A 27619-nucleotide genomic window follows, 5' to 3' on the forward strand; every position below is an offset into this window, starting at 1 on the left:
TGCTTCCCCCCCACTGTCTTAGATGAAACTGCGTTTGGAAGTATCGTATCCAGAGGTTTTTTCTTTTAGTGTTATGACTAAGTTGGCCAGAGCACCTGTCTTGGGAACAGCAGGTGCTAGGTTCAAATCCAAACTGCACCTTTCCCTTAGATTATGGGAGAGTGGCTTTCTGATCTGAAACTCTTTCAATGGCCGATAGCATATGTTTGTCCTGATTTTCATTTTCCGAGCTGACTCTGGGTTTGGATGTAATGAAACTGAAGGTTCCGAAAAACACTCAACACATGATTTAGGATAGATTAAATAAAAATAAATTCGATCTTGAACAGAGGCCAGGTTAGCGGTCAGGTTTGAGACATGATCATCCAGACTCTAAAAGACCGCGTCCGTCTTGTCAGCATTTTCTGCATCCTGACATGCTGGTTTTTGTTGTGTATTATTTTTTCTTCTTCAATTTTTGTTATCGGGTAAATGTCTCTAACTGCAAATATCTGTGGTGCTGTGGCTTAGCTGGTCAAAGCGCCTGTCTTGTGAACAGGAGATCCTGGGCTCAAATCCCAGCAGCGCCTTAGTCCAGGTGGTGCATATGCTTGTTTTATAGAGCTTACCGGAATGAATTATAAAATTGTATAGCTTTGAGGCGTAATGAATAGTGCGACTAATAAAGTTAAACAACCTCTTTGCTTGCCATTTTAAGACTTGCTGTCTTTTTTTAGTCTCTGTGAGCAAAAACGTCTTGCCTCCTATTCAGCGTTGGTGCTGTGGCTTAGTTGGTCAAAGCGCCTGTCTAGTAAATAGGAGATCCTGGGTTCAAATCCCAGCAGTGCTTAATGTACAGGTTTCGTGTTTGCTTTTTGTTAAGAGTAACGAGTGTTTACGCAGCGGGATGTTTAGCAGTCGGTTTCTTAACAAAACTCAAATCCTTAAGAACGCTGCTCGTTCAAGAGGGCTTTGGACGATGGCTTTATATAGCATAGTGTGGTAATGCCTAACCAATTGGACTTTAATATTTCAAGTCCAGACATTCCCACATGCAGAGCTACCGTTTTTATTTTTATTTTTATTTTTTGGAATTAAACAATTAGCCCCTGTCAAGGTCGTTTGGCGCTGTGGCTTAGTTGGTCAAAAAACCTGTCTAGTAATCAAGAGATCCTGACTTCGAATCCCAGCAGTGCCTTGTCTGCAGTTGGCTGTTCTTTCATGGGCCAGAGAGTACTAGAAAGTGCTTTCTGTGCAACAGTGCTAGAGGAAGCTGAGCACTTAGGCTCTGTGGCGCAATGGATAGCATATTGGACTTCCAGACTGTGAGCTGAGCCATTCAAAGTTTGTGGGTTCGAGTCCCATCAGAGTCGCAAGCTTTGCTCTTCTTCTTCACTAACTTAAGGTGTGGTGCGTTTCTAACATTTTAGGCATCTGTCCATCCCGTTTTGCTTCTTTCTTTCATTGCGCAGTGCAGGCTCAGATACTAGGGCTACTCTACAATGAAGCCGATGACTTAATTGAGCTGTTTTAAATAAGGGAGATTAGAAAACGGTGTAGGGCCTAGTGGGCTTGAGGAATGAATCGTCGGCAACCTGTGGTTTTGGGGAAACGTAACTGCCACCTATTGTTGAGATCACGCCTTTTGGATTTGTCGTACAAGAGCCTCTTTATGCATGTGCAAAGTAACTGAGTAGAAAGCACAGTAAATTTTGCTTCCCCCGCACTGTCTTAGATGAAACTGCGTTTGGAAGTATCGTATCCAGAGGTTTTTTCTTTTAGTGTTAAGACTAAGTTGGCCAGAGCACCTGTCTTGGGAACAGCAGGTGCTAGGTTCAAATCCAAACTGCACCTTTCCCTCAGATTATGGGAGAGTGGCTTTCTGATCTGAAACTCTTTCAATGGCCGATAGCATATGTTTGTCCTGATTTCCATTTTCCGAGCTGACTCTGGGTTTGGATTACATGGTCAGGTTTGAGACATGATCATCCAGACTCTAAAAGACCGCGTCCATCTTGTCAGCATTTTCTGCATCCTGACATGCTGGTTTTTGTTGTGTATTATTTTTTCCTCTTCGATTTTTGTTTTCAGGAAAATGTCTCTTACTTCAAATATTTGTGGCGCTGTGGCTTAGCTGGTCAAATCGCCTTTCTTGTAAACAGGAGATCCTGGGCTCAAATCTAAGCAGTGCTTTAGTCCAGGTGGTGTGTGTGCTTGTTTTATAGAGCTCACCGGAATGAATTATAAAATTGTATAGCTTTGAGGCATAATGAATATTGCGACAAATAGAGTTAAACATCTCTTTGCATGCCATTTTAAGACTTGCTGTCTTTTTTTAGTCTCTGTGAGCAAAAACGTCTTGCCTCCTATTCAGCGTTGGTGCTGTGGCTTAGTTGGTCAAAACGCCCGTCTAGTAAACAGGAAATCCTGGGTTCAAATCCCAGCAGTGCCTAATGTACAGGTTTTGTGTTTGCTTTTTGTTAAGAGTAACGAGTGTTTATGCAGCGGGATGTTTAGCAGTCGGTTTCTTAACAAAACTCAAATCCTTAAGAACGCTGCTCGTTCAAGAGGGCTTTGGACGATGGCTTTATATAGCATAGTGTGGTAATGCCTAACCAATTGGACTTTAATATTTCAAGTCCAGACATTCCCACATGCAGCGCTACCGTTGTTAGTTTTTTTTTTTTTTTTTGGAATTAAACAATTAGCCCCTGTCAAGGTCATTTGGCGCTGTGGCTTAGTTGGTCAAAGTGCCTGTCTAGTAAACAGAAGATCCTGGCTTCGAATCCCAGCAGTGCCTTGTCCGCAGTTTGCTGTTCTTTCATAGGCCAGAGAGTACTAAAAAGTGCTTTCTGTGCAACAGTGCTACAGGAAGCAGAGCACTCAGGCTCTGTGGCGCAATGGATAGCGCATTGCACTTCTAGGCTGTGAGTTGAGCCATTCAAAGGTTGTAGGTTCGAGTCCCACCAAAGTCCAGGGCTGATAGTGGAAAAAAATCCTGAGCCTGAACTTTTTTTCCTTGCCCCTGAGGTGAGTAGGGGTGGGGGTACTATGTATGCAACGCACTTTAAACACATAACTTGTGGGCCCCTGGGCCCAAATATATTAACAGCCTATGTGTAACCCTGATCATCATTATTGTCAAGTGGCTCTTTTTAGACACATGCCAGTAATGTCAGTGACACATGCCAGTAATGTCAGTGACACATGCCAGTGTCAGTGATCTTGTGACATGTGCCAGTAGGTGTCAGTATAAGCACGTTATAAGCACATTAATCTTACAAGTCTCTTTGCTTTAATATTTAAAAATCATTAGGCAAATGACACCTGTTATCTTACATGCATATATGTTATGAGTTTTCAACATGCATTTTATTATAACTTTTTAAAGGATATTATTTAAAATACCTTAAAATGAAAATAAGTTAAATAATAAAATAAATGAATGAATTAAAAACATAGAGAAGTCCATATTGTAGGGAACAAAGGAACTGCCAGGATGCAATAATATCCAGTACAACAGATAAGTGTAACCCCTCCCATACATAAGCATGCCACAATAAATTTGACTGACATGTACTGTCAAATGACTATATTACGTACGGAAGTATGACTACGAATACATAAAATAAATGCGTTTAAATTAAAACATCGTGGAGTAGCTCAGCAAATAAACTAACTTGTGACGCGATAAATTAGGTTAAAAGTCGCCTAATGATTAAATATGGTTTTGCTCGTGTTAATTAATGTCATAAGCTTCGCCGGGTGTCGATGTCACTGCAGTGACATGCAGCGCGACACTCTGAGTGACACAGGTCACTACACATGCCACAAGCGAGTGACACATGACGGCAGGCACTTTTTTCCAGGGGTTTCAGTACAGCGTAACCGCTACTACGTCATCGAGTGGGCGTGGCCTATCTGTGAATTTGCATAGGTCACGGATCATGCGCAGATTGTGAAAACAGCCGTTAGATTCAGATACCTGTACGTATTCGCAGGGGTTTCGTGTCAAATGCCTTTTATATGCAGTACTAAATAGCTGTCCTGATCGCAGGTGTTTCATGTGAAGTCAGTGTATGTTATATTAAACAAATTAACTTAAGATACCTCTCAGATTACATTAATACTGTTATAACTTAAGATACCTGTCCCGATCCTACAGCTTTTGTGTCAAATACTTTATATATCATATACAGTAGCATCAGATACCTGTCCTGATGCCAGGGGTTTCATGTATAATTACTTTTATATTAGTTAACATCAGATACCTGACCTGATCCCAGGTGTTTCATGTATGATCACTTTTATATTATATACAGTAACATCAGATACCTGTCCTGATCTCAGGGGTTTCATGTATGATCACTTTTATATACAGTAACATCAGATACCTGTCCTGATCTCAGGGGTTTCATGTATGATCACTTTTATATACAGTAACATCAGATACCTGTCCTGATCCCAGGGGTTTCATGTATGATCACTTTTATATACAGTAACATCAAATACCTGTCCTGATCCCAGGTGTTTCATGTATGATCACTTTTATATTATATACATTAACATCAGATACCTGTCCTGATCCCAGGGGTTTCATGTATGATCACTTTTATATTATATACAGTAACATCAGATACCTGTCCTGATCCCAGGGGTTTCATGTATGATCACTTTTATATACAGTAACATCAGATACCTGTCCTGATCCCAGGGGTTTCATGTATGATCACTTTTATATATATTAACATCAGATACCTGTCCTGATCCCAGGGGTTTCATGTATGATCACTTTTATATACAGTAACATCAGATACCTGTCCTGATCCCAGGTGTTTCATGTATGATCACTTTTATATTATATACAGTAACATCAAATACCTGTCCTGATCTCAGGGGTTACATGTATGATCACTTTTATATTAGTTGACATCAGATACCTGTCCTGATCCCAGGTGTTTTGTGTATGATGACTTTAAATAAAAATAGAAAATAAATATGAGTTATGTTAATTAACTAAGATCGAGAAAGAAAAATTAACCACGATTTATTACAGAAAATGTGGTATTTATTTGTTTAAACATGACTGAATACCATATTTTAAACTACAAAAACACGGTTAATCTTACCACAACCATTATTAATTGGTTTAAAATGGAAGTACAAAAGCCCAGAGACAGTAAAACGGAGTAAAACGGATTAAAACTAGGTCAGCTGTTCTTGCTAATGAAATCTTTAAAATATAACATTATAACAACAAAAAAATAACCTGTATGATTGTTTTTTCCTTCGTTATCCACCGCGGTAGGTTCTTTATCCATAATCATCCTGTTTGAAATGACCGCGCTAAAAAAGAACCTGTACTGCGCATGATCGGTGACCTCTCAGTATTGTTTTTTTTTTAAGGGGGCGTTTCCCAAACACCGACCGAGCCACGCCCATTTTACGTCGTGGTAATGAAACCCCTGGAATTTAGTGCATGCCGACACATGACAGTGGAAAACCGGACGTGCCACCGGAAGTGTCACTACACTCAGTGGCATGTGCCAGTGTCATCTGTACGTCAGATGTCGTGTCACTCCATGTTAAAACTGCTACTGTGAATCCGCGTTCAAGCGCACACAATAAGCTAAAACTCGCCCCAATCACCGGCAAAAACAAATAACAATGAATGTGTCCAGGAAAGAGTAAGGAAATCTTAATTATTTATTAATAAACTTATTCTGAGTCAGTGTCGCAAAGATCCTGACTGGCAATCTCCTCTTGGACTCGCCTTTAAAGAGAAATTCATCTTTACGGATTATATGAAGGACTTTTTTTGTTTTCGATTTGTTTTATTTCGTTAAGTAATAATTTAAAGCTTTCTATAAATATATTTATTATGTCTGTGAGGCATATACATTTTGCTTCATTTTGTTAAGCGCTCCTGTTCAAAAACCAGACGACAGAAAGCGCATAATTTTGGTTTTCTTTATTTTATAAAAACGCTGTAACGTTTTTTGATGTGTTACTCGTACTTTGTGAGCAAAATGACGGATAACTTTAAATTGCTCCCACTGAAAAAATGCAAGTGATTGCTCTGGCGCCTCGATGTCCTGCAAGCTTTTTATAAGCAAACTATGCGCGTAATAGCACACATTCTTTAACGTTTAAGCTACCATTGTTTTATACTTGAACTGTTTTATATCTTTTATTTTAGGCAAGTCGTGATGATCTGAGAAGGCAAACTGATCAAACAGACAATGATGGTCTTCCGCTGGGCGCTGTAAAAACTTATTTTTAAAATGCTCCAAACGTTTTTCTAAATAAGCTGAATAAAAAACGAAACTAAATATAAACACTTTGCCATTAGGCTACATACAAAACTGAACTATTTCATAGCTGAAACACTAAGTTGTTTAAGGAGAAGGGGGAAATATATTTTTGTCCCGTCTATTGCTTCACCGTTATTTCGAGAATAAACCCAGCGTAAATATGCAGATGTCATTCCCAAAACATATCAGCGTATATGTGCCGAAAACGAAAGTTTCATACAATTTCTGAATGGATTATAGCCTGGAAAGTGCAAAGCACGCTCCTCTTATTATCACTAAAAAGCGTCACTAATCTTAGTTCATAGAGATCTCACAAAGATCCGTTATAATTTATAAAGCTCTCTAAATTACACAATTAATCTTTTATTTACATGGCGTCTACACTCAAAAGATGATTCACGAGCACACAAAATGGCACTTAATAAAAACCAATCCGGCGCTTTCAGCAGTGAGTGAATTCTGTGAATCTAGAGAAATGACAGATCAATATCCGTGAACCTGATTTTTTCCCCGCAGCTAGGCTTGCCACGATAGACGATGTTGACGGTGATATCGGTGTTAAGACGCAACACCGGTGACATCACTTTTCTACCGTGACACCGTCCCCACATTTGTTTTTTTTTTTTTTAAGAATTCGTTTTTTTATTTTTTTTTATTAAACATTTATTTAAAATAAATGGAAAATATAATTATAAATAATTGACTTAAAACGAGAGCATGCTCTATAATTAAAATCTAAACATAGCTACAGTGCGTCATATTTCATTTACCACGTGAGGAGAAAAGAGGAGTCGAATTTACAGAAAGAGGATGGCGGACGATTTATTGTCAAAACGCAATGCAAAAGCGCATGTTTGGCAAAATTTTGGGTTCAAACCAAATGCATAAGAGAACCTGATGACGTTAATGAGGCAATCTGCAAACTTTGCCTGACAAAGGTGTCAGTATCTGGAAACATAATTTATACACGCACCTTCATGTTTAACTATGGGTGGGTCGCGGATAGATCAATGGCCATAAATACGCAACGCATACTCTCATTTAAAAAAAAAATCACGCGACCATCATCTCACAATGTTTAATAATAAATATCTTTTTTTTATTAAAACGATTTAGCAATGCCGCGCCTTTGACAATCCAACTGCAGAGAAACATCGGCAACGTGAGGACTTTTTCCGAAGTTCAGCTGTTCTTATTTCCACTTGATTATGTGTTTAATGTCAAAAAAATCCATAATGTCTAGGCCAAAAAGATGGAATCCGCTCTCTTCAAAAACCGAAAGTTGCTTCTTCTGTCTGGCAATATTTCGGCTTTTAATATATGAAAAGTTTATTTAGATGAGCCAATATTAAAAATTGCAATAAAGTAACTGAGATGTGCGGCCACACATCGAATCTGAGGACTGATTTCTCTCTCTCTCTCTCTCTCTCTCTCTCTCTCTCTCTCTCTTTCTCTCTCTCTCATTCAGACATCGAGCCACAACACAAGTCAAGTTGCAAAACTTAGGCAGGTGCAGCTGACAGGTAGAATAGCTGAAGCCTTTACGAAATCTGTCAAAATGCACCTCTGAAATTAATAGGCATAAATGTCTTTGAGCCAAAAAAAAAGTCTATTGGTAGGATATCTGTAAAAACGCAATTGGAGCCAAAGATATGAGTTGTGTAGCCTATAAATTATAGGCCTATTAATTGTAATAAAATGAAAACTAAAATTAACAATTCATAGCATTTTTCGTTTGATAAAAATATACGTAAACGAAAAAAAATCAAAGGGTGGCTAATTTGTATTAATGTGTTTTAATTTTAATGAAAATATGCTCAGCATATTTAATTAACGGCTATACGCCGTCAATAGACAAACCATTAAAAACATATTATTTTACCGTGTACTGGGTCATACTAATGTATATTTTACAATAAAAACTAAACGTAGCATGTCTCGCTGTCATTTAAAACGTGTAATTCATACCACACCAGAGCTGTGGACCTGTAGTGTTTAAACTTACAGGGCGGTTGGTCAATAGTCTTAATGCGCACTGAACTCCAATCCGAGGGACTCGACAGTTACTCGATAGACAACATTAAACTTGAGAGAATTAAAAAATAAAAGTTTTTTTAAAAGGAACAACGCGCAAATCTGCAACAAATAAAATAAAAATAAAACGTCTTGGCAGTGCTGTGTGTATTCCGCCACTGACAGTGTGAGACGCCCTTATGCTGCGCCTGTAACTGCCGCTTGTAAGAGAGATCAAAGCTGTATCGATAAAACCAAAAAGCAAGATCATTTAGTTATAAATATTCCATAACAATACTTATCGAAATATTTATACATTTAGGCCTACATGTTGTTTATTGAGATTGTGTGATCTGTATAGGTTGTCTGATCTCTCCAGAAGCTGTAAACTGACACATGTGCGATTAGCTGTGACGAGGCGCTTTTATTTAGCCTGCCCTTTGATTTTTTACATAATGTTCCAATTCTTAATTTTTTTTCATATAGTTTAAATATAAAATGAGTGCTCGCTTGTTTGTGATCATTATGCAAGGATCATATTTCATATTCGGTTTATTCTTCAATAGCCTAAATTCGTTAATAATGTATTTTATAAACGGATTGTTCATAAGGACTAAGCTCATAATATATAACAAGGCGTTTATGGTTGTTATTTGTATGGTTCCAACTTACACAGTTTTTTTCAGCCTGTAGCAGTGTTGTGTTTTATTCGTTATGTAAATAAAAGTTATGTTTTGTTAAATAACAGGGATTTTTTTTGTAGTTTCCTTTCCGTCCATTCAAACAATTGACACCGAATTGGCAACTCCCGCAAAACTGAAAGTGAAAGTATTATACGCACGCATTTATAAGCTATTTAAAAGCAGAAAAAAAGAGGAAATGAAAAAATGCCCACTCCCACGGTGATACCGGTATTACCGGTGTTGTCACATGTCGATTAACCGGTGGGGAAATTTCCTCACCGTCACAACCCTACCCGCAGCCACAGTACGCCGGAAATCCGGCGTGGTGCCGGAACGCTATCACCCCTGAAAGTCACAAGCTTTGCTATTTTTCTTCACTGACTTAAGGTGTCGTGCGTTTCTAACATTTTAGGCATCTGTCCATCCCGTTTTGCTTCTTACTTTCATTGCGCAGTGCAGGCTCAGATACTAGGGGTACTCTACAATAAAGCCGATGACTTAATTGAGCTGTTTTATATAAGGGAGATTAGAAAACAGTGTAGGGCCTAGTGGGCTTGAGGAATGAATCGTCGGCAACCTGTGGTTTTGGGGAAAAGTAACTGCCACCTATTGTTGAGATCACGCCTTTTGGATTTGTCGTACAAGAGCCTCTTTATCCATGTGCAAAGTAACTGAGTAGAAAGCACAGTAAATTTTGCTTCCCCCCCCCCCCCACTGTCTTAGAAGAAACTGCGTTTGGAAGTATCGTATCCAGAGGTTTTTTCTTTTAGTGTTAAGACTAAGTTGGCCAGAGCACCTGTCTTGGGAACAGCAGGTGCTAGGTTCAAATCCAAACTGCACCTTTCCCTCAGATTATGGGAGAGTGGCTTTCTGATCTGAAACTCTTTCAATGGCCGATAGCATATGTTTGTCCTGATTTCCATTTTCCGAGCTGACTCTGGGTTTGGATGACATGGTCAGGCTTGAGACATGATCATCCAGACTCTAAAAGACCGCGTCCGTCTTGTCAGCATTTTCTGCATCCTGACATGCTGGTTTTTGTTGTGTATTATTTTTTTTTCTTCGATTTTTGTAATCGGGCAAATGTCTCTTACTGCAAATATCTGTGGCGCTGTGGCTTAGCTGGTCAAAGTTCCTGTCTTGTAAACAGGAGATCCTGGGCTCAAATCCCAGCAGCACCTTAGTCCAGGTGGTGCGTGTGCTTGTTTTATAGAGCTCACCGGAATGAATTATAAAATTGTATAGCTTTGAGGCGTAATGAATAGTGCGACAAATAGAGTTAAACAACCTCTTTGCTTGCCATTTTAAGACTTGCTGTCTTTTTTTTAGTCTCTGTGAGCAAAAACGTCTTGCCTCCTATTCAGCGTTGGTGCTGTGGCTTAGTTGGTCAAAGCACCCGTCTAGAAAACAGGAGATCCTGGGTTCAAATCCCAGCAGTGCCTAATGTACAGGTTTCATGTTTGCTTTTTGTTAAGAGTAACGAGTGTTTACGCAGCGGGATGTTTAGCAGTCGGTTTCTTAACAAAACTCAAATCCTTAAGATCGCTGCTCGTTCAAGAGGGCTTTGGACCATGGCTTTATATAGCATAGTGTGGTAATGCCTAACCAATTTGACTTTAATATTTCAAGTCCAGACATTCCCACATTCAGCGCTACCATTGTTAGTTTTTTTTTATTTTTTGGAATTAAACAATTAGCCCCTGTCAAGGTTGTTTGGCGCTGTGGCTTAGTTGGTCAAAGTGCCTGTCTAGTAAACAGGAGATCCTGGCTTCGAATCCCAGTAGTTCCTTGTCTGCAGTTGGCTGTTCTTTCATGGGCCAGAGAGTACTAAAAAGTGCTTTCTGTGCAACAGTGCTAGAGGAAGCAGAGCACTCAGGCTCTGTGGTGCAATGGATAGCGCATTGGACTTCTAGTCTGTGAGCTGAGCCATTCAAAGGTTGTGGGTTCGAGTTGCAAGCTTGGCTCTTTTTCTTCACTGACTTAAGGTGTGGTGCATTTCTAACATTTTAGGCATCTTATAGAGCTTACCGGAATGAATTATAAAATTGTATAGCTTTGAGGCGTAATGAATAGTGCGACAAATAGAGTTAAAAAACCTCTTTGCGTGCCATTTTAAGACTTGCTGTCTTTTTTTAGTCTCTGTGTGCAACAACATCTTGCCTATTATTCAGCGTTGGCACTGTGGTTTAGTTGGTCAAAGCACCTGTCTAGTAAACAGGAGATCCTGGGTTCAAATCCCAGCAGTGCCTAACTTACAGGTTTCATGTTCGCTTTTTTTAAGAGTAACGAGTGTTTACGCAGCGTTATGTTTAGCAGTCGGTTTCTTAACAAAACTCAAATCCTTAAGAACGCTGCTCGTTCAAGAGGGCTTTGGACGATGGCTTTATATAGCATAGTGTGGTAATGCCTAACCAATTGGACTTTAATATTTCAAGTCCAGACATTCCCACATGCAGCGCTACCGTTGTTAGTTTTTTTTTATTTTTTGGAATTAAACAATTAGCCCCTGTCAAGGTCGTTTGGCGCTGTGGCTTAGTTGGTCAAAGTGCCTGTGTAACGGTTGCCGTATATTGGTGGAATTTTTGCTTCCCGTTCTCTCTCTCTTTTTCTCTCTCCCTCTCTTTCTCTCTCCCCATCTCTACCTGTCATATCCTTTAGGTCCGCCTTCGCGGAATCTGATTGGTCAGGAGACCAGTCACTCATCATTGGGTGACGTGGCGCTGTCACATATAAGGACGCCAGGGAGATCGGATGACAGCACGCTTTTCCTTTGATCCCGTTTTTGTGTATTTTTGCCGGCATGATTTTGTTATTCGTTAATTTTGCTTAACTTTCGTTTGGATAAAATTATTTAGTATATTTTCTGCCCATTTTTGAACGAGATTGTGATTTCTGTACATTTATATTCGATTGTTAGTTTGTTACTTTGGCACAACTCTTACCTGCTCAAATCCAAAACAGATCATTGAGAGTTGACTTTTGTCCTCAGAGTAAGGCGGACAGGGAAGATGTCGTACGACTTCCATCTTACATACACGTAGTCAATCCATTGCACCAGGTAAGAAAGTGAATGCCGCTTATGTATTTGTTTTGTTTTTAGTTCAGAATAGGTAAGTTTACGGCGCTCGGCGCTGAAGATTTTTCTTTTCTTTTTCTTTCCATGTTCTAGTGAGGTAAGGGTTTCGCTTATGAGTTAGAATTGTTTTGTTATTTTTATTTCTTTGATTTGGCTTCACTGGCGTCCCCTTACTCTTGAGTTGACCTAATTTTGTTTGATACTTTGTTTAATTTGTTACTTTATTATTGTAAATATTTTTCTGAGTGTATATTAGAGATGCGCGGATGGCGGTTATAGCCGCGGACGGGTGGATGACGTTACAAAAAAATAATATTTTAATTAAATTCGGGCGGGTGGCGGGCGGTTGCACTGTTTTTATAGGCATAGCTGGCGCACCAACGAAAAAGCCTAGGACTAACTTCACAGAATGGGAGGAGGAATCGGATACACTAATTCTGGATGAAGTACAGAAGTATTCCTCTACAAACTTCCGTATAGACGGATCAGCAGAGGAAAATTTACTTCCTTTTGGGAGAAATAAGGCCAGTCATTCCCACGACTACAGCATCTTTCCAAGAGAATTCTATGCATTTCAGCAACAAGTGCTGCGAGCGAGCGCTCCTTCAGTGCAGCAGGGCGCATTATAGTGGCTATGCAGGCGCTCCTGTCTGAATCCTGACACTGTCATACATGCACTTAGCCTGATCAGACTTTATGTTCGCTCAAAGAGGGATGGCAAATCTATTTTTCTAATTTAATTTCTAATTGTGGGGGTGACTGAGCCTATAAGGTTTAGGCACGATATGACGTTTTTATTAAAAAAAATTTCAACTGTTTGCCAAAGCATGGGACTATAGCCTATGCCTACATTAAGATATTTTTGTTAATATTTTTTTACTGCCTGTTGTTTCTTTTGGCATATAAAATAGGTATTGTCTGATAGAGATATAAATAAAGGTTCATCTGTGTCGCAGAACTGGTGTTGTTTCCGATTTCTACAAGCTCAATAACATCCACAGCAAAAAATAAAAAATAAATAAATAAAAAAATAGTCGAAAAACTGTGCCCATTAATTAGATGTGCAAGGCAACCAGGTACGTTTTTGGGGTTGCTATGGACAACTACAAATGTAAACATTATTAGGCTATAATGTAAATGACTTATTATTCTATCTATTTACTAAAAAATAAAGTGAAATAGGCATTTAGTAGTAGGCTAAATAGCAGCATGTTGAAATGATGTGTCAATGCGTTTTCTATTAGGCTACAATAAAAAAAGTTGTACAGTACAGTGCGTTTAATTTAGGCTATTTATTTATTTTTGTCCCTGTGCGCCGATTGGAGACGGAGTTCACTGCTGATATTCTGAGAGCTCGGGTGCTTCTCATTTCTTATTTGTGCATCCTCGTTTCCTTTCCTTGCTTTCTTTCCTCGTGTTTCCACCCCATCGGGATACGAGGGAAGGACGCAAGGAAAAGGAAGGACCGAGGAATCGAATCAAGTGAAAAGACACGTCCTCGTATCTTTAGCGTCACTTCAAAGCGTCGTCAATTAATGACTTGCACGTTTGGATTAACTGCATGTCTACATTAAAGTCATTCTCTATTCTATAATGATCAATAAAGAAACATTCATTTAATAATAAAAAGGAATAAGCCATTCAAATAAAGAGCCCAATCAGCAGATGGCGGGCGGGTGCGGTTTTAAAAATTGGTCAAAAATGTTACTGCTGATGGATGGCGGACGGATGATGAATTTTGTCATGCGGTTGCGGATGAAATAATAGCCCATCCGCGCATCTCTAGTGTATATATATTTGGGCATTATTCTGAATCCACTTTTTTGTACATTAAATCACTTTTGTTGGCAGTTTTGTTGATTGTGTCTTTTGTTTTCACCCATCATCTTGTAAAGGTACCACACCTCTTAAATGTTATTACTTTTACCCTAGACCAGGGGTGGCGAACCTGTTTGGCATGATGAGCCAAAAAAAAACTTTATCACTGCAAAGAGCCACACAACAGATGCGCAAACAACAGTATATCTGTCACAATAACTTATACACCTAATTATATAACGCAATAGTTTTCATGGATTTAAATTAGCCTACCTCATTTTACTTGACTCAGTGGGACACCTGACATTCCTTGGTTTCCACAATCTTTTTCAGGTCTGGCTCGTATTCAGTTGTGGCTACTCGTAGTAACTCTTTCACATGTGTGTCAGTAAGAACAGAGCGATGCTTTGATTTCACTAGTTTCAGTGTCGAAAAAAGTGATTCACAGACATAAGTTGACCCAAACATTGACAACAGTTTGAGTGCAGCCTGTTTGACATTGGGATATCTCTCAACGGGCACAATCTTCCAAAACTGAATATCTCCCATTCAGATAAAAATGTTCTGCGCTCATCTTCGTATTTACGCTTAGCTGTACGCTTTCCTGACTCTACCATGACGATTGATATTAACGAACTGCACGTCACTCGTGTTGCGCCCCAATCAAACGGGGCTTCAGTGTCAACCCTTGACTGAAGGCGTGTCTGAATGGAAGCGTCAGAAAATAAAATTCAGTCAGCAATAGGCCACTGTCTAGCAGATGTATTTGCATACAGCGATCTGATTGGCTAACGCGTCCGTAAGTGCTTGAAAAGTTGAGCTACTCCCATCTTCTGCAGCGAGCAACGCTGAAGCCCCGTGTGAATGGGGCATTAGTCAATTGGTTATTATATGTTAAATCGCGCAAGAGGTTGAGCCGCACAAAAGCAGAAAGAGACGCAGAAGCCCCGTGTGAATGGGGCGTTAGTCAATTGGTTAATGTATGTTAAATCGCGCGAGAGGTTGAGCCGAACAAGAGCAGTAAAAGAGCCGCAAGTGGCTCGCGAGCCGCGGGTTCGCCACCCCTGCCCTAGACTAACATCAAAGAGGTTGTAACACTGTACACGTTTTCATATGAACCACTTTAGTTCAGTGATGGTACATTGCTGAGGCTTTCCTGTATGTTTAGATTTGAAAGATGCTATTTCTGTGCTCAGTAAAATGTCTGATATTGTTTGATGGACAGCGTTTTTTTGCTTGCTTATGAAATTGAAAGTGTGCTTTTGTTGAACATTACTAATTTCAAGGAAATCCCCCTTTTTGAATGATTTTTGCTGTGGTTTTAATCCATGTATTTTTTTAAACAACTGTATGCAAAAATTACTTTTATATTTTTATAAAGCATTTTGGTTCAGGAATGGGGCTTTAGCTCATGTTGTCTTGTTTATGTTTGGCAGTGACAACTAAAATATTAAACATTTCCACTGAATTTTTTTCAATGTGACAAATGTCTAAAAAATGACATTAATGACAAATGAAAGTTTTCAGGTATGAAATGCATATTCTGTGAAGTGATTTAATGTTGCCTGTGCTGTGTATTTTACAGAAAATAAATTGTGTTTTGTAACTTTCTCCATGATTGTTTAATTTATGCGCTAAACACTTATTTTAATCAGGCTGTAACAGAAGAATTTATTTACATTTTGTTACTATTCCAGGGTGTTAAAATTTTCAAATATACACTTATCTTTATGAGTTTCATGTGTGGAAAATGTTAACTTTTACTCATGTTAGTTCAATGAAAAATAGAATTTATGCTGAATATGACCTGGCTATAGTGATGGAGTATTTACTATACACTATATCTAGTTTATAGTTTTTACACTCTTAGTGTAAAATTATTTACTCAGCTTAAGTGTATATATTCAACACTTTTCAAAGAGTAACTTATACACTGGGCTGGTGGGACTCGTATATACACCAGAAGAGAGTGTAATTTGACACCTGAGGAGTTATATGTACACTGGACAATTTGCACTGCAGGTGTTAAAAATGTTTAATGTGGTGTGCATTTTTACACACTTAAGTGTAAAATATTTTACACTGCAGAGGTGTACATATTCAACACGTTTCAAAGTGTAATCTGGACACTTGGCTGGTGGGACTCATATAGACACCAGAAAAGTGTTAAATTCAACACCTGTGGTGTAAAATGTACACTGGCAAATTTGCTGTGTGTGTGCAGTGTTAAATCAATTCTTTCTCCATTTTTACAGACCAGGCTTAAAGGTGCAGTAGGTGATTGTCTTCAGAAGCATTTTTTGTTGTGCTGGTTGAAAGTCTCTTCACAGTCCAATAGTAATTAATACAGTAAATGATCTAAATGTATTTATATGCATTTTTATATTCTGGGTAAGGCATACGACTAAAAAAATGTTCATCCAAATAAATTAGTGTCAGGCCGACATCTCCCATAATTTCAATAAGTAGCTCAAACTGTCTCTCAACAAATGCAGAATTGCACTTCTGCACATCTCTGTTCACGCATATCCGCCATTAGCATATGTCGGCCTGCATGAGTTCTGTGCGTTCACGACACATGCACACGAGACAATTACAGTCGGTAAACTCAAACTACGGTAAAATCAAATGCTGAATTGAAACTATTTAAAATCCTGAGTCAATATTGGAGTTTTGCAAGCTGGAGGTAAGAGGACACCATGGCTGAAGTATTTCTTTTAGACAGGTATATTTATGTTTTTAAACTATTTTAGTCCTCAAAAGCTGATGTAGAGTGTCTTGCGTTATGAAAGGCTTATATGCACAGACGTGATGTTCAGCCACTAAAATCTCCTGGTGAAACATTGATGTGATTTTTTTTTTCACTTTCATAAGGGCTTTTTACAGCATCGATAATGTTGATTTTTTTTTTTTTGCTTAACAACAAAAACCTCAGTAAACAGCACTATTCCGCCTAGCCTGCATTACTGAGCTGAAGTGTTCAAAATTGTTCTGAGACTAGAGTGCGTGTTTTTTAATAGCTTTAGGACAACTTTGATGAAAGGCTTTGATCAATTGCCAGTACATCCTTGCTAAATCAATTGACCATTCGCTAAGCCACGCCCAACAACCGCCATCCACCAATCGTGGCTTAGCAACTGTAGCTACGTGCAGGGGCTCTGTCAAGCTTTTGAGCTAGTCAGTGCATATGGATTGTGCAAATCTGATACCCGATCTCAAGTGAATGCTTCTGCATTTCAAATCACAAATAACTAATCTTAAATCTATCATAAATGCTTAATATACACTTTATCAGCTTCAGATTTTCTTTAACTCTTTGTAAAGAGGGAATAAAAGTTTGTTTAAGTATTACATGAGCATATTTTGTTTTACGGTGTGTTGGCAATCAATCTGTGTTGCTGTTTTTTTTTTTTTTTTTTTTACAAAAATTACGAGGCACCCAATACTGCCTTTGTATTTCTCCGTTATGGCTCGTTTCCACTGACTGGTACAGTACGGTACGGTTTACCTTTATCAGGCTTGCGTTTCTACTACCAAGGATAGCCTGGGCGTGGTGTATGACAAAGTTTCAGTCACATAATTTTCGCTAGAGAAAATGTCTACAGTAAAGCTGTACAGGTCATTCACAAATCATATGAGAAGCCCTTTTCACAAAACAGACGCTTCATACACAAATACTTCTGTATAAATGTTTATTACTAACTTTTCTATGACCATGAATAGATTATAACTGCAGATCAATGACAGTGACGTCTGTAATTATATTAAATTAATAAATGCAACATATATGAACACATAGAGCCCCTTACAGTCTCCGATATGTTACCAACTACAGAAGAACTACACACAGCATACATTTAGTGCTTATTTAGGTTCAAAACGCCACAAAATATAACCTACAGTCAGTGCTAACCTCTCATCGGTGTCTAATCTTCAGTAGCACATGTAGCCTCTGTTAGAAAGTCATTCCATCATTCTGAGTTCATATTAGTCCAAAAGGTGATATAATAGTTAAACATGGTAGTTTGTTCACGTTTGCTGAAAAAAAGTAATGTGCTTACTTTTTCTGCCTTCTCCTTTGTTTTTTTGCTTTACTTACATTTGTTTACTGCTGCAAGTTTACATGACAACTGTTTTAAACCATTCCTGAGCACTGCGTTTCGCGTTTCAAGTGCAGAGATGCATTCTGCATGCATGTCTCCCGAATCCGCGCATGAGGTGAACATTTTGCAGTAAAAACTGCTCGCACACAACAATTCTAAGCACTCGCAAAAATGCTCCTAAACATATTTTGAGGTCGCATAGATAAAATTTTGGGCGCATATGCAACCAAAATGGTCGCAATTTCGAGCCCTATATATATATATCGGCTGTGTATTTTAAACATGGCAGCTTTTTTATTTTCATTCTGGCTTGTTGCACAAGCAAATGAGGTATCTCTGTAAACCAATAGTGTTCAGCTGCACATCTAGCTCTGCCTTTTGGTACCCTTTCTCATGTTTGCCGAAAAAGTGGTACGATACCTGTTTGGTACGGTACACCTTTTGACAGTGGAAACTGCTATAAAAGCTTACCAAAGCGAACCATACCACTCAGTGGAAACGGGCTATTATATGGGGAATAACTAAGGTTAATTGACTAAAATATGGGTGAATCAAATAAGTATCCATATTATGCAGTGTTGAGAAACAGAAGAAACATACATGGGAAATGCTACTACACTCACCCGTAAATTGCTCTTTTGCAGTTCCATGGGGTGAGGATGACGAGGGCAAGAGTGCCAATAGTGGACCTAAAAATTAAATGCCTGGAGGGGACCTTCAGTGTTTTACTATGGAGGGAGGCAGCTTTGACGGAGCTTTTCGTGGGTGATGAGGTCCTCATCACCCACATATGTCCCTGCGTCTAGGAAACAGGAACTGGAAAGTTTCATTCTTTAAATTACACAACTGTGGAGGTACATGTAAAACATTTCTATATTACAACAAACTGAGACAGTGTTGGTACATTGAAACTTGCATACACACACACACATATAAATATATATATATATATATATATATATATATATATATATATATATATATATATATATATATATATATATATATATATATTAGGGATGTGCGGAGCAGCTGGTATTTGTATTTGTTGAGGGGGGAAAAGTATTTGTATTTGTATTTGTATTTGAGTAAAATTCAAAATAGCGCAAAAATATATATTTTTTCTATTACACTTTTAATTTACGTTATAGTGGAAGTATTGTTTAATTATACCCATTATATAAATTATAGATATGCAATATTGGTTGTTGTTTTTGAACATGTGATAAGAAATGTCATTGAAAAGAAAATAACATAGAAGCCATTATCTCATCCATGGTTAAACCAACAACTAATAAAATACCATTGTGAATATTATGAACCCCACCACCACCGTTCTTGTTGAAGGACACTGAATAGACAGAATAAAAACAAATAATACTTCAAAAAACTGTTCTTCTTCTGAAAGAACTTCTTTCCAATGCACAGAATTCCAAAAACTTAAATTAACTAAATAAATCTAAATAAAACCCTGCCTGGGAGATCTGGCAGAACAAAAGTATTCTATATAATACTAAAAGATACAGCCCTGCTATTGTCATCTGCCAGCCACAAAACAGACACAAAGTTTTTTTTTTTTTTTTTTTGAAACTGACTTGCTGGGGCAGAATGTGGCTGTGTTGATGGTTTGGTGCTTGTGGAGGATTTAGCAGAACATAGCTGTGCTGATTGAGGGGATTGATGCTTGTGGTGGGTTCACAGACAGTATCAGGAGAGGATGCTTTTAGTGCATGTGACTGGGTTCTCCCCATGTTGGCGTGGGTTTCCTCCGGGTGCTCCGGTTTCCACCACAGTCCAAACACATGCAATGTAGGTGAATTGGGTAAGCTAAATTGTCCCTATTGTATGTGTGTGAAAGAGTGTATGGATGTTTCCTAGTGCTGGGTAGCAGCTGGAAGGGCAGCCACTGCGTAAAACATATGCTGGATAAATTGGTGGTTCATTCCACTGTGGCAACCCCAGATTGATAAAGGGATTTAGCCGAAAAGAAATGATTTAATGATTATGGATAGAAGAACAGATGTTTAGATGTTAACAGATGTTTAATATCTCTGCCTCTGCTGATTTCACTTTTGCACACATTATACAGTATCACTTTGTTTTATCTGCAGCACCACTGACTGTAAAATGATTCCACACAGAACCTGAAGGTTTTTTTTTTTTCTTTTGACTGGTGGAGGACCAAGAAATGGCTCAGCAGCAGTCTCATTTTTTCATAGTGCCAAAATGTATTTGAGGAGTTAGTAAGTTAATAAAAAGTGACGGGAAGCTATGCTAAGGTTAACTAGCCTATAGCATATATCTTGCTGTCTGCAAAAGACAGTAATGTAGACGTACCATATAACTCCCATAGGTGCATACCATTCGACACAACTGCAAATGCATCGTTTTAACCTTTATAAACGAATGTTAACGTTACTCTGTCAACAGTCTATTGTCTAAATTACCGCGCTAACAGAGCTAACGTTGCGTAAACAGAGCACCCGGTTGCAGACGTCAGATCAAACTCCGCTTCAACTCCGCTACAAGTTTATAAACTGCCTTTGGAACCCAATTAAGGTACAAAAATCTATTTAACAAAAATAATGATGCAGTGAAGTATTTTTTTCGCTCAGCCGAGCCTTCTGTCTGTTGCTGTGGAGAAGCGCCCTCCGACTTCTGACTGAGCGTCTCTCTCTCTCTCTCTCTCTCTCTCTCTCACTCACGCGGGCATGCACTGTGGTCTCATGAGGAAACGCTGCTTTGTGATATAGTGTTTTTCTTGCTCCCGAATACAAATAATTTTTTAAGTATTTGTTCGAATTAAGTATTCGTAAAAACGCGCTATTCGTGCCTTTCCGAATACCGTATTCGGGTTCGGCTCCACCCTTAATATATATATATATATATATATATATATATATATATATATATATATATTTTTTTTTTTTTTACATACCTAGATCGCAGAGGGCCAGATGCAAGAAACGGCCGTTGAAGTGATCGGGGTGTCCAACGTCAGTCACACTTGCCACTTCCTGGGAAGTGACAGTCAAGTATATGTGGTTCCTCAGATCGTTTTTGATGACCTTATTGCCAGGCTCACGCTGCATTTGGCTTTAAAGCATGTCAACAGGCGTGTTTTTGAAATTAGTGAAGTTTCTGAGTAATTTTATCTAACTTTACAATGCTTGTTTTTTTTTTGTTTTGTTTTTTAATAATCACGAATCAATCTTTGCTACTTCTGTTCTGTTCTACTTCTGTTCTGTTTTACTTTATTAATTGTACAGTTTAGTAAGTTTACAAGTTAACAAGTAAAATATGAAATGTGTTTTACAAAAAGTGTTGTCTATCATTACCCACTATTGCCCCATTTCAAATTTAACGTCTTAAGTTAGGCTAAAAACATAAAAATTTATGCTAGAATAATGTTAACACTACGCTAATAAATAGTTAAATATAAAATTTATCTTATCAAATTAGTATCGATTTTGAGACATTCGGCATCCAAATCCAAATTTATGGTATTGAGCCATCCCAATCTTCACACTTGGTTTCATACGTATTAGGGATGTCATCTTAGTAAAATCATTTTAAAGACAGGAACTTATTAAAACTATTTTGTCATTTTTTGTGAGAAAAGCTATTCCATTATTATTTACAAACAGAAACTTAAATGTCTTTAAAGAACCTGTCAAAAAAACAAAACATTAACACTTGAACACTCTCCCCAGGAAATCCAGAGTACCTCATTGCTAGGCTCCCATTGCACCTAATTATCAAACACCTTAATTGTAGCGTTATAGGAATTAAAGCAGATTCAAAGGTGTTATTTTCTTTTACTTGTTTTGATATTAAGTTTACTTAATTATATAAAAAATAAATATATCTTTTTTGTCTCTTTTGAGGTTTAATTTAAGCCTTTGTTATCTGTTATTATTTCATCGTATCCACTGTACATGGTATAAAAAACATAGATTTATTTAATAATTTTTTTTTTTAAAAAGTGTTGTGTACTCCACACTATTGCCAAGTCATAAAAGCATGTATTTGAAATCAGCAATTATACTACAACTAAAAACAGCAGCAACAAGATTAATAATAGTTTTGTAATGTTTTGCATGTAATAAAAAGGTATATTAATTTGCCTTCCATTAAAAAAGCATTACTGCAAGAAACTTCTGATTTTAGCATAGAACATGTAATTTTAATAAACATGAATCAATAAATGGTCTGCTGAATAAAAAAAAAAAATTAAATACTGTGAAAAATCATCTTTACTACTGTTGAATATTAGTGTATAAATAAGTGTTGAATATACAGCGTTGCCAATTATTTACTGTAACCAAACCATTACAGAGAGTAGCTGGCAACAGTGTTGCCAGTTAATTACTGTAATAGAGCAGTAGTGGTAACTAACTGGAAGCTGTACAGTTAATTACTGTACTGTATTGTTACATCTCACAGCATTATACTGCATACACATTAATAGTATGTCATATATAGTTATTGTAGTGTCACTAAAATTAATCAGTATTCTTAGCTGTTATTTAAAAATAGAAGGCATAAAAAATTATCAGACAAATGTATTTTATTGTTTTAGCAGCAAACAAATATACAACAGAAAATGTCAAACAAAATTAAGAAATCAGCAGATATGAATATTGTCTTACATATTACTGAGAGCCACAAGTCTGCACAGTAAGGCTGCAGTCACACTAACGTTTGAGCATGCAAAATTCTGTCATACGGCACTGCGAAAAGGAGTGGGATTAAACAAAATGATTAGAGCTTGAAAAAGCGAGCGACTGGTCCATAGTTTAAATTTTTTGTCCTGAGAGGTCATGTTTTGATTTTTGTTTGGTCTGAAGCAATCACATGATGTGATTTCACAGGTCAGAATTCCCCAAGCTTGAACTTTCTAATGCTGCAAACTGTGAAATTTGTCGCATGAGCTTGCATTCAAGGTCTGCAGCATTCACATGCATATGAATAAAAGTCTATAACACAACACAAGCCATGCGCTCACATAACAGGACAAGAACATGCAGCCAATAAGAGAACTCATTAACTGCATGTTCATGACAACAAACACAACACTGAAGCACACGACAAAAGCACGTGACCACAATGTAAACACCGAGCTACGTACTTTGACAAGAGACGCAAGACACGAGCACACGATAGATAAACACCTTACCGTGCGCTCACACTTAAGCAACGCGCATGCTTCATCTCAGCGCCAACCAACTGAAACCAACTAGACGGAGGCGCCGAGAATAAAGCAGCGCGATGCTGACAGAACAAACACAAACACTAGTACAAGAGCGCGCGCAATAAAAAGTTTAAAATAATTATATAAAAAAGAAAAAAAAAGTCAGCAACAGAGAAAAACCAAAGGATCCAATCTTTTATTGCTATAATTATTATTTACTTTAAAAATCTCATGACAACAAACTTGTCTATTGTCTCTAATATAAATTCATAGGTGGAAACACAGCTCTGAAAAATACTTAGCAACAAACTAACAATCTGGGACCTGACAGTGGAGCTTTTGTGTGTGGATGGCTATGTGTATCATATGTTTTTGTGATTCCCTGTGATGATTTCTGTGCACATGTTACCTTAGTGAGGTGATGGAATTAATTTTTGCTTAGTTGCCAGAAAAATACATGAAACTGTTAGCATCTGTACATTATGGCAATAAGCAATATCAATAAATAAATTTACTTAAACAAAAGTAATGTAAGAAGTTATATGAGGAGAGGCTAACTAGCTAACAATGTAGCTTTCAAGTACACAGTTCAAGAGAACAACAATATAAGTTAAAACACAGCCTTATTTTATAAACCCTCAAAAACATTTGAACACATTTTACTTACTCATTGTAGATTTTTATTTAAAGCCTAAAACATAGCAGACTCTACATCTGAATTGATGGACAGAGAATAGAGCACACTCAGCAGTAAACAAATCAAACACCTGGCTCCCTTAAAGGGCCAGCATTTTCTGAAAACTTGTTCTAACACCATTGTGTTTAGAATGAGACAGACAGCCTGTGTGAGTGTGTTAATGCCTAAATCATTATTTTCTGCCTTTAAAATGCACATATCTATAAATAGAAACATAAAGCATCAGAGTAGATGGGACAGTGATGGGTAATTTGTCATTTATTGTCAGTTACTATCTGTAATGGGTACAAAAACTAAATTACTGTAATTTATTCTTTGCACTACACAATTTCATACAAAGTCTACTCCTTTTACAGTAAAATACTGTTTCCTTCAATCACAGCAAGACACTGGCTGTTTTACAGTTATTTACTGCATAATCTACAGGGTAACAGTGCAGTTATAAAACTAAATCTAAAGGTAGTGTGTTGAAGCAGGGCTGGAACTAAATTCTTCTGGGCTGCGGCCCTCCAGGAGTTTACAGCCCTGGTACATAGCATATTTTCAAAGCAACTGCCTACATTTATCACAATCATGCACATATCATTGAATAAAAACAATAAAAATATACAAACTTCATCCAAAGCAAAAAAAAATAAATAAATAAATAAATAAATAATCTGATTCTCATGTCATTCTAAACCTGTAGTAATAATAAAAAAACACAACAAATAACCTGAGTAAAAAATTATTTAGGAAAGCCTTTATACTATATTGTTAATGCCAGTTTTACTTACTTCATTCGAAGTTTTCCAGACAAATTCATTGAGTCTCTGCAAAAATGTATGTACATGCTGTTTAAGATATTTTTTAAATAACACATTTTTACTAGTTATTTAGCAAAATACTAATATTCAGCTTAAAGTGCAATTTAAAAGCTTAACTATAGGTCAAACTAGGCAAATTAGATTAATTATAGGAAAAGTAAACAAAGGTATAAGAATTATTGTGACAATTTCTTTGCTCTGTGTGAATATTTTTGTCTTTAAATGCATCTCGTCCATATCTTATACTTACCTTTAAATAAGCTCTGTGGCATTGGTTGACTCCTGATACTCAATGTTAAAAACATAAAAGGAACCAAAGAAAACACAGAAATGGCTGCAGAGAAATTCAGCTAATCATCAATGCAATGCCTCCCTCTCCCCTCAATACTGACCATTCACATGCCAAAACTGAACAGTAAATATATATATATATATATATATATATATATATATATATATATATATATATATATATATATATATAATATAAATAGCAACATAAAGCAACTGAGTAGATGGGGCAGTAATGATTGAACAGTGATTTATCATTTATTATCACAGTAAATATCTGTAATGGGTACATACAGTAAATTACTGTAATTTATTCTTTGCACTACAGAATTTCATACAAATCCTGCTCCATTTACAGTAAAATACTGTTTCTTTTCATTACAGCTAAACACTGGCTATTTTACAGTTATTTACTGCATAATCTACAGTAAGGGTTAACACTGCAGTTTTTTTTTTTTTTTTTTTGGCAAAACAACCAACATAGACTAATTCTTTCTGAAATTGCAATAATTCTCATAACAGTTAAAATTTATTTTTAATTAAGTATATAACAACTTTTTTCAAAGCTTTCCCCTCATAATTGTCATTGATTTGTAAGGTTATTAGTCTTGCTTTATTATTATTTGGCCTTGTTACGATAGCCTGCCATCAATATCACCCTATATATATATATATATTTACGCGTGTCTGTGTGATGAATGTAAAATTTGGCCCGGGACAACGTTTTTTTTTTTTTGTATCTGGCCCTCGGCCCAAAACGCTTGGACACCCCTGGTCTAGGGGTATGATTCTTGCTTTAGTTGCGTGAGGTCCTGGGTTCAAATCCCGGATAAGCCCTTGCAGTTCCCTGTTGTTTAGAGGGACATCTTAGTGTTCACAGAGGCCTGTTTCAATGCCAGTTTGCAAGCATTAGATGTCATCTAATGAAGGTCTTGGTTCCATGGTGTAATGGTTTGCACTCAGGACTTTGAATCCAGTGATCCAAGCTCAAATCTTGGTGGAACTGTTTTCCTTCTTTCCTTGCAGCTTCAAATCAATGAAATGAATGAGACCTATTTCAATCTTCTTTTGAAGAATTCCAGTTTGTCAGCAGATAGTGTCGCGACATAAACATTCCTTGCATAGTAGCTTGCTGGTCTAGGAGCATGATTCTCGTTCATGCCGTGAGAAATCCCAAGTTCAAATTTTGGTTGAGCCCCTACACTTGTCTGCTGTTTTGTAAGGGCGTTGTGGCTTACACAGAGGCCGTTTTCTGAGAATGCCAGTTTGTCAGCAGATAGTGTTGCCATGTAAAATTGTTGCATTCAGTGGCTCGTTGGTCTAGGGGTATGATTCTCGCTTAGGGTGCGAGAGGTCCCGGGTTCAAATCCCGGATGAGCCTTTGCAGAAGTCCCGGGTCCAAATAAAGAACAATCCCTGCTTAAATGCTTGAGCTTTTGAAGGTATGTTCTGACTCAACTGTTAAATAAGGATTTATGACCATCTGCTGCTTCTGATGCCATGTAAAATGTTTAAGCTTTGCTGGCTCCTTGGTCTGGGTGAATGATTCTCGCTTCGGGTGCGAGAAGTCCTGGGTTCAAGTCCCTGATGAGCCCTTACAATTCTCCGTTGTTTTACAGGGCATTATGGCTTTCATAAAAACGTCTTTTGAAGAATTCCAGTTTGTCAGCAGAAAGTGTCGCCACATAAAACATTCCTTGCATAGTAGCTTGCTGGTCTAGGAGCATGATTCTCGTTCATGCTGTGAGAAATCCCAGGTTTAAATTTTGGTTGAGCCCTTACAGTTGTCTGCTGTTTTGTAAGGGCGTTGTGGCTTACACAGAGGCCTTTTTTCTGAGAATGCTGGTTTGTCAGCAAATAGTGTTGCCAAGTAAAGTCTGGGTGCAAGAGGTCCTGGGATCAAATACCCATATAAGTTTTGCAGAAGTCCCGGGTCCAAATGAAGCACAATCCCTGCTTGAGCTTTTGAAGGTATGTTCTGGCTCAATTGTTAAATAAGGATTTATGACCATCTGCTGCTTCCGATGCCATCTAAAATATTCAGGCTTTTGTGGCTCGTTGATCTAGGGGTATGATTCTCGCTTTGGATACGAGAGGTCCTGGGTTCAAATCCGGGACGAGCACTTGCAGTTCTTTGTTGTTTTGAGATGCCATCATGGTTTTTCCAGGAGCCTGTTTCAAAGTTGCAAAGTGGCTAGTGGAGGTATCTGTCTAACCCGCCAAAGCTGAAATTTACCAGCATTTGGCAGGTTGGCGGATGTTAATGTTAAGCCCTGATAGTAACCGTCTTTTCATGAGCTGCAATATTATTTTAATCTGAATGCAAGCTCTTTTACGACAGAGTATAGGCTGCAGTTGCATGACTGACAACATCATGACTATTAAATGAAGGATTAAACAAAACATATCGTGCTTAAAATGTGTGGCAAACACGGTTACTTGCAAACTCCGTAACTTACCTCAGGCTTTACAGTGAATGACTTTAGTCATTTTCATAGCAGACTTTTAACCCACCAGAAGTCTTTTATCCACTCTTCAAAAAGTGTAAATGGTGAATTAACATTCACCACATGATCGCTGATCAGATGTGCCACTATTTCTAACATCAGGTGGTGGAAAACTAAATCTGTCAGTGTTATTTTCAT

The 27619-nt window shown here is 37.7% G+C and overlaps 1 long non-coding RNA gene and 6 other non-coding genes across 7 annotated transcripts; all 7 read left to right on the top strand.

The window, feature by feature from the left end:
- Nucleotides 1–495: 495 nt before the first annotated feature.
- trnat-ugu (transfer RNA threonine (anticodon UGU)) lies at nucleotides 496–569 on the top strand. The gene has a single exon. It is a non-coding gene; the product is annotated as a tRNA-Thr (tRNA).
- Nucleotides 570–755: 186 nt separating this feature from the next.
- trnat-agu (transfer RNA threonine (anticodon AGU)) lies at nucleotides 756–829 on the top strand. The gene has a single exon. It is a non-coding gene; the product is annotated as a tRNA-Thr (tRNA).
- A 9267-nt stretch (nucleotides 830–10096) lies between these two features.
- On the top strand, nucleotides 10097–10170 carry trnat-ugu (transfer RNA threonine (anticodon UGU)). The gene has a single exon. It is a non-coding gene; the product is annotated as a tRNA-Thr (tRNA).
- Nucleotides 10171–10357: 187 nt separating this feature from the next.
- trnas-aga (transfer RNA serine (anticodon AGA)) lies at nucleotides 10358–10431 on the top strand. Its single transcript has one exon. It is a non-coding gene; the product is annotated as a tRNA-Ser (tRNA).
- Nucleotides 10432–11164: 733 nt separating this feature from the next.
- Nucleotides 11165–11238, top strand: trnat-agu (transfer RNA threonine (anticodon AGU)). Its single transcript has one exon. It is a non-coding gene; the product is annotated as a tRNA-Thr (tRNA).
- A 9681-nt stretch (nucleotides 11239–20919) lies between these two features.
- On the top strand, nucleotides 20920–24683 carry LOC141381755 (uncharacterized). The gene is made up of 3 exons (XR_012402408.1): nucleotides 20920–22261; nucleotides 22433–23564; nucleotides 23719–24683. It is a non-coding gene; the product is annotated as an uncharacterized lncRNA (long non-coding RNA).
- Nucleotides 24684–26283: 1600 nt separating this feature from the next.
- On the top strand, nucleotides 26284–26355 carry trnap-agg (transfer RNA proline (anticodon AGG)). Its single transcript has one exon. It is a non-coding gene; the product is annotated as a tRNA-Pro (tRNA).
- Nucleotides 26356–27619: the final 1264 nt, after the last annotated feature.

Source organism: Danio rerio, chromosome 4 (assembly GCF_049306965.1).
Source record: "Danio rerio strain Tuebingen ecotype United States chromosome 4, GRCz12tu, whole genome shotgun sequence".
Taxonomy (NCBI): Eukaryota; Metazoa; Chordata; class Actinopteri; order Cypriniformes; family Danionidae; genus Danio; species Danio rerio.